The sequence below is a fragment of the Micropterus dolomieu genome, unplaced genomic scaffold, assembly GCF_021292245.1.
Source record: "Micropterus dolomieu isolate WLL.071019.BEF.003 ecotype Adirondacks unplaced genomic scaffold, ASM2129224v1 contig_1289, whole genome shotgun sequence".
NCBI lineage: Eukaryota > Metazoa > Chordata > Actinopteri > Centrarchiformes > Centrarchidae > Micropterus > Micropterus dolomieu.
Window position 1 is genome coordinate 1 of NW_025730279.1, and position 6,821 is coordinate 6,821.

At 41.6% G+C, this 6,821-nt stretch overlaps 1 long non-coding RNA gene across 1 annotated transcript; it reads left to right on the top strand.

The window, feature by feature from the left end:
- The first annotated feature begins 4,632 nt into the window (after positions 1 to 4,632).
- Positions 4,633 to 6,513, top strand: LOC123964234. The gene is made up of 3 exons (XR_006823378.1): positions 4,633 to 5,204; positions 5,556 to 5,602; positions 6,263 to 6,513. It is a non-coding gene; the product is annotated as an uncharacterized LOC123964234 (long non-coding RNA).
- Positions 6,514 to 6,821: the final 308 nt, after the last annotated feature.

Below are 6,821 nucleotides of genomic sequence, written 5' to 3' on the forward strand. Positions count from 1 at the left end.
CTCACTTTGCATGTAATGAGTCTATATAATATATTAGTTTCACCTTTTAAGTTGAATTACTGAAATAAATGCACTTTTGCACGATATGCTAATTTTTCAAGTTTCACCTGCAGAAAACAAGGCACTCTTCAGAAACTTCAGGCTCTGTAATACAGTATATGGGTACTGGGTGTATGGCTCCTTATTTATCTTAAAGTATAAGGTAGAAAGAAAAAATACTGCTGCACACACAGAAATACACTGCATAATTACTTTTCATGATTTCATGTGAAACATGTTGGGAGTATTTTCACTTTTCAACTTATACTAGACTGATGATGAAGAGTTCAGTTTTCATGTTTCATGTTTTATCTGTGGTATACGATTAGCTTTTCAGTAAGTAGTAAAGACCGGGAGTGCTAATATATATATGATTTATTACAAGTGAACAATACAAATATATATAATTAAAAGTCAAAGAAAACAGAAGGAGAGAACCGGAGAGAACGCCTTTCCACATCAGTCCACCCCATCAGCACAATGAGGACTCCAGGTCTCTGCAGCTCTCTGGCAGCAGGTGGGACATCTGATCCACAGTGTGACTCTGGGAGGAAAATGTGTTATAAATTCTTCAGGTGATGAAAAATATAAAGTAAATACAGATGAGTCTTTAAAAAATAGAATATTGTGGTGAAGTTAATTTTCTAACGTAAGGATTCAAAAAGTTAATCTCTGATATATTCTAGATTCATTAAACAAAGTGAAGCATTTCAAACCCTTTTTGCTTTCATCTTGATGATTACTGTTTACAGCTCATGGAAATAAAAACTCCACTATCTCAAAATGTATAAACATTTTAGAATAAAAATACATTTCTGTATTATAAATTATACAGAAATAACTGGAGAAGAGCTCTCTAATCAGCTAATTAACTCTCTCAGTCTGGTTCTGATGTTCACAATGAACTTTTCCTCATTATTCAAATTTTTTGAGATGCTCTTCTAAAAGATGCCTCAGTGTTTTAATGTTGACAGCACTATTATGTCCCATACGTGGGAGAAAATGGAACTAGGGAGACGGTCTTTAAATATTTTTGTGTTGTCCTCTTAAGACAGACAAAGACTAGCAATGTTATTTTAGACTCAAAGTTTAAGCTTTGAGTAGCAGATGTGGAGGCATCAGAACCTCAACAAAAATCTTGTGACAAATATAAAAAGTACCTTTCACTCACAAGTGTCCTAATCCAGACAATAATCCCACACAGCCCTGCCGACAGCAGCAACGTTACACAAAATAGCGGTGTGGGGAATTAATTAACGTGATAGCAGCCATGGCTGATATACAGCTTCCATCATCTGAGGACTCTACCGCTAACGTTAGCTTATTACGTTTATTACTAGTAACGTACTGAGGTGACGTCCAAATAAACGACTCGTAACCGCTCGTAACCAACGGTATGTAAAAGGGTTAATTGATTGGCTTGAAATTGTTCGTTTGAGCTGTAATGGTAACTAAAATTAAGGTAATTAATAACTGATTGTTAACGTTGGTCTCAACAAAATCTAACGTTAATATTAGTGTTGCAAAATAACGTTACCACATGTATATATTAAACAGCATTTAAAACCTTGTGAAGTATAATGTCAATAACAGATATGTGAGTTATTTTAATATTCACCAGTCTTACCTTGACTGTAACTGGTAATGTCGGTAAACTGGTAACAACCAGCCGCAGGTTCCAACCTCCACCATACAGCACCGCAGAGTAGCATGTAGCATTAGCTCCTTAGCATGAGCTAACTCGGTCACGTTGAGCTAGGCGGTAATTTTGAGCTTCAAAACGGCTCTTAACGGTACAAGATGGCGGCGTGATGAGTCGAATGGTGTCGAGCTCTCAACTCTAAACTTTTCTTTGTAGCATTTTTAGAATAGTTGGCCAAGTTTAGTTGGTGTGATCTGTTGAAGAAATCCGTTAAATAACATTATATCTGGTTGTGAGACGGAGACTTAAGCTGATGATACACGGGGCAACTTTTTGAGCAATGTTGCCGGGCAAACTTGCTAGCGGCAAGTCCGACTATGTTTTGAACGGATAGCGGCGGTGCGGTGCGGGTGGTGGAGTGGTGGGGGAAGGGATTACAGTAGTAATCTTTACTCATTACCATTGACGACAACGTTGCCCTGCACGATTGCTCTAAAAGTTGCTCTGTGTATCATCAGCTTTAAAGAATGCCTAAGTCTGTTCAGAAAAGACAGATGGAACCCAGCAAGGAGGTAAACAACAACATTTCTTTCTGCTAGCGAACACAACTACGGCAGCATGACGGAATGTAATGTTCAAGTGGATAATGAAGAGGAGTTTCCCCCACTGCCTGTGACACCAAGTAAACCTGTTGCTAAAAAAAAACACAATTTCACATGTGTAGAGATTTATATAGCTCCAAATTCTGCCAAGAGTCAGCTGTGTCTTTTATGAACTTAAATCTATTAATGAAAGCGAAATGGAGTTATGTTATAAACGTATCACACTTGAGGAAGGTAGGAAAGCAATTAATCTCCTAAAAAACAACAAATTTTATAAATATTTTTCTAACAAACTGGCTCCTTTTTTATTTGAAGTTTTTGTTGAATGCATGGAAAGAGAGTCTCTTCCAACAACCACGACTCAAGGTCTGACCACATTAATTCCCAAACCAAACAAAGACAACTGTCGTCCAATATGTTTGCATAATAATGATTATAAGATATTTGCTCTACAATTGGCTAAAAGACTTAAAATGGTCCTGAACTCTGTTATTGAAGAAACACAGTCAGGTTTCATGACCAAAAGACATATTACAAATAATATTAGACTTGTCCTAGACGTCCTAGATTACACAGATTTGATTGATGATAGTAATTCTATAAAGCTTTCGATACTGTGGAGCATCAGTTCATCTTACAGTCTTTAAAGAAATTCTGCTTTGGTCATTTTTTCTGTACAGCTAAAACTCTGTATAAGAACAGTTCTATTAAAGTTATGGGTGGTACATCCCCAAGATTTAATCTGAGGCATTAGACAGGGTTGCCCCACTTCCTCGTACCTCTTCCTTTTAGTAGCTCAACTGTTGGCAAACCATATTAAATCCAGTGCTGTGAAAGGTGTCTCTCTTATAGGGAGAGAATTAATTATAACTCAGCTGGCAGATGACACCACATTATTCCTGAAAATGAAAACCAAATTTCTATTGCAATTGATGTAATCAACATGTTTTTTAAGGCTTCTGAAAGTACAGAAGTGTGAACTATAAAAGAGTGCCCTAAACCAGCTCTTTGTAATATTCCAATAAAAAGTGAAATACTTTATTTAGGTATATTTATTACTAAGGAGAGGAGAATGACCTTAAATTTTACTCCTGTCATACAAAAAACTCAAAAGAAATTTAACCAATGGTTTTTAAGAGATCTCTCATTAAGCGGTAGAGTATTAATTACTAAAGCAGAGGGACTCTCGTGATTATCATATGCTGCTTTGGCTCTGCATCTTAGCGATAAACTAATAAGACACAAAATGCTATTCACTTTTATATGGAAGAATAAAACACATTACTTGAAGAAAACAGTTCTCATGAACTATGAAAACAGTAGGCTTAACTTTCTGGATTTTTACACCTTAAATAATACCTTTAAAGTAAATTATATAGAAACCTCCATTTGGAATGTTTTACCTCTTCATGTGTTATCAAAGCTGGCGGCATGAGGTTGTTTGTAACTATGATATTGATAAGGTACCTGTTAAAATGTCTGCCAGGCTTTCTGGTCATGGTCTCTCAACTTCTCACCTCACAAATATCTTCTAAGGACATTTTCTATAAACACACATCTCTTCGTGGAATATTGTGTTGGTAGATCACTTATTTAACCGGAATGGTCTTCTGTTTACTTATGAACAGGTCTAACTATACCTGTCACACCTGGGGACTATGCAAAGTACCCTCTGGGGTCTCTTTGCTATTCAAATCTCAAACAAGGGTCACTGCACAACAACTGCCCTTGTTATTTCCGTCCGACACTTCCATGGGTAAAATGTGTTTTTCCAGTCATTCCTGTAATAACAGATCTAGACATTCCTACAGAGACATTCCTACAGAACCACATGTGATTTCATACAGGAATCGATTTGTAGATGAAGAATATCAATACTTAATTACCAACAAAATCTAAGAATTAATACATAAATTCTATCCAGCTAAACATTAAATTAAGTACAGATTTAGGAAAGAAATTTAAGTAAATTGTAGTTGCTGTCCAGAAACTGTTTGCTTGTGAAATATTTCTGGAAAAGATTCTGTGATTTTATTTCAGAAAATATCTCTGAAAGTTTTGCTTTGTTTTGGGAGAATGTGTGGTTTCCCTGAAAATAACGCACAACGAAAAACTTGTGTGTACTTGATTAATCTCCTCATTATTATGCCCAAATTTCATATTCACATCTTCACAGGTAAGAAACCTGTGGCCTTTTCAAACGAGTTCAAACATTACATCTCATCAATTCAGGGGTCTCTAAAGCAAAAGGCAGTTAAAACTTTATCAGCTTGTGTTATGTTTATATACCCCCCCCCCCCCCCCAATTTCAAATAAAGTTTGGAAAAACAAAAAACGGCTCTTCAGAAACCAACGGGTGACGTCACGGACGCTACGTCCATTTTTATATCCGGTCTATGGTATTTATAGACCGATAGTATTTGGAGCCCTGAGTTTAACCTCGCAGGCAGCAGCTTCTGTGTTGACCAATCAGCTGCTTCAGATGAAGGAGTTCAGCCAATCACATTGAAGGAAAGTTCACCTGACAGAACGGCTCGGAATGAAAATCCCAATCTGTGCTCTGCCGTTACGCAGTACGTCCCTACGTCACTCGCACAAACAGAACATGGCGACGGCCCTGCGGAGGGTGTACAGCGGAGTGAGTCCGAGGTATTTACCTTCATTTATTTTACTACAGCAGCTGTTCATGTCAACAGGGCGACGTTTGTCCGCGTGGCTGAAACGCAGGTGACGTCCCTGTGGTGTTAGTGAGGCTGTGTGCGGAAGGAACCGGGTGACCTGCGAGTCCACCAGACTCTGTTCACACTTTAGATTAAATTCACTTTTGATCGCGTGTAACATCCAAACAGTGTGTTGAACGTGACGTCAGACAGGTGTGTGCTGAAGCTCTGGGCTCTGGTAACATTAGGCAGACTCACCTGGTGAGTTTAACCTGGACGTGTTTCAGATTTACAGGGATTCTTGCATATTATTGTAAAGAGCCAAGAAGCTTTTACTGAAGCGCTGCAGAGCGACAACACCTGCTGGTGTCCCCTGTCTCTGAGGGGGACAGCAGAATCAAGACCTGCTGGAGACAGGTGACCCGAGCAGGACGTACCTGTGACCCCGGACCTCAGGGCGTCTCCAGTCCTGGTCCTGTGAAGGACACCTCGGGAGCCCTTCACAGGACCAGGCCCGAGAGAGAACCCACCTAACCAAAGCCCTGTGTGAAAACGGCTGAAATAAGAACAGGCCTGTCCTCACAATCTCACACACGTTTCATCTTTCACCAGGAAGTCCTCTCCTCTGAGCTGCAGCCGGCAGCGCAGCCTGAGCACGGGTGAGTCCTGCTGCACCTCCTCCTCCTCTATCCCCCCTTCACCTCCTCCTCCTGCACCTCCGCTTCACCTCCTCCTGCACCACCACCTCCTCCTCTCTGTCTCCTCTTCACCTCCTCCTCTTTATCTCCCACTGCACTTCCTCCTCTTCACCTCCTCCTCTTCTCTATCTCCTCCTGCACCTCCTCCTCTTCACTGCCTCCTCTCTACCTCCTCCTGCACCTCTCTATCTCCTCCTGCACCTCTCTATCTCCTCCTGCACCTCCTCCTCCTCCTCTCTATCTCCTCCTCTCTGTCTCCTACTGCACTCCTCCTCCTCTCTATCTTCTCCTGCACCTCCTCCTCTTCACCTCCTCCTCTTTATCTCCCACTGCACTTCCTCCTCTTCACCTCCTCCTCTTCTCTACCTCCTCCTGCACCTCTCTATCTCCTCCTGCACCTCCTCTTCACCTTCACCTCCTCCTCCTCCTCTCTATCTCCTCCTCTCTGTCTCCTACTGCACTCCTCCTCCTCTCTATCTCCTCCTGCACCTCCTCCTCCTCTCTGTCTCTTCCTGCACCTCCCCTTCTCTATCTCCTCGCTCTAGCCGAGGTCCGTAACCTTCTCTAACCTTCACTCTAAAGCAACTTTTTCTAACATCTGGACAAACGCTGTTGTCATAGTTACAGGAGCTACCCAGAGAGACTGAAAGGACCCGTTGGAGTCCGTCAGAGTCAGAGTCCTTCAGAACCCGTCAGAGTCCTTCAGAACCCGTCAGAGTCAGAGTCCTTCAGATAGTCTGAATAATACCTTCAAATGTTTAATGCAACTGCAAAACTGTCTGCTTCTTTCTGAGATTGCTTTTTCCAACGAATGAGACAATGTCTCTCGGGGAGGGCAGCGACAGCGCCGACCGTTTGTCGGACTTAGCAACAGTAACTAAGGGGGTGGGGCTTAGCGAAGGGTCAATTCCCCACTGAGACATGTCCACCAATGTGTCCCTGGTCAAGACACTGGACCTTTCTCCTTTCCCAAATTTCCATCTCCTCGATCCTCGTGGTGCGTGTTAGTCCCGCCCACCCGAGATGCGAGCTCGAGGAGGAGACGCGAGGTGAGAAGAGTCGAGGAAACAGGCATCTAATGAAATGAGACGTCCTTTCCTCGGAGCGTCATTGTGAAGCGACGTCAGTTCAGTCTGCATCACGTGTCCACTGAGCTGTGATCTCTGTCAGAGCAGCTGTC